The 634-nt window shown below is 48.6% G+C and overlaps 1 non-coding gene across 1 annotated transcript; it reads right to left on the bottom strand.

The window, feature by feature from the left end:
• Positions 1 to 236: 236 nt before the first annotated feature.
• Positions 237 to 371, bottom strand: LOC112621926. Its single transcript, XR_003118848.1, has one exon. It is a non-coding gene; the product is annotated as a small nucleolar RNA SNORA70 (small nucleolar RNA).
• Positions 372 to 634: the final 263 nt, after the last annotated feature.

Genomic DNA, 634 nt, shown 5'->3' with positions numbered 1-634 from the left:
CTCATTTCTCTGAGATGCGGATCTTCGGGGCAGCCAGGGAACTTGAATTTGGCCCTGTGCAGGGCCTCAATCACATGCTCCTGGTTCTGCAGCTTGGTGTAGATGGACATGATAACCATGGTACAATGTGAACCCTGGCCACAGTGCCCTGGGGCTTTCCAAAGGTACCTCGCATGCCTGTTTGGAGCCTACATTGGGGTAGTGCAAGGTCAGAGACATGAACATCCATCTGAAGGGCCTGTCTCCAAGGTCCCTTAGAGCAACCCATACAAGAAACAGGCTGCGTACACTACCAAGGAAGCAGCTGTTTGCAGTCATTGCACACCTGGCCCCCATGAGGAAAAGAACTCACTCAGCTTAATTGGCTGCAGATCGGGTATTTCTTCGCAGCAATGTGAGAACAGACTAATACAGTCGCCAACCCCCGTGAATCCTATACCAGGAGTCACCTCATCCTGCCACAGCTAAGGACATGATCTAAGTCTTGTCTCAGATGAGCTCAGTCTCCACTCTGTGGCACACATGTTTTCCTTTAAAATGTCCCTATTATTCAAGCAGGAATGAAATATTTCTCTCACTTTTCTGGTTGAAGTCTTTCCATGCTGAATTTTCTTAATCAGACCAGTAGGTGAGT

This window comes from Theropithecus gelada, chromosome 3 (genome assembly GCF_003255815.1).
Source record: "Theropithecus gelada isolate Dixy chromosome 3, Tgel_1.0, whole genome shotgun sequence".
NCBI lineage: Eukaryota > Metazoa > Chordata > Mammalia > Primates > Cercopithecidae > Theropithecus > Theropithecus gelada.
Note: the sequence above shows the minus strand (reverse complement) of the source record. Positions and strands in the feature narration are given on the sequence as shown.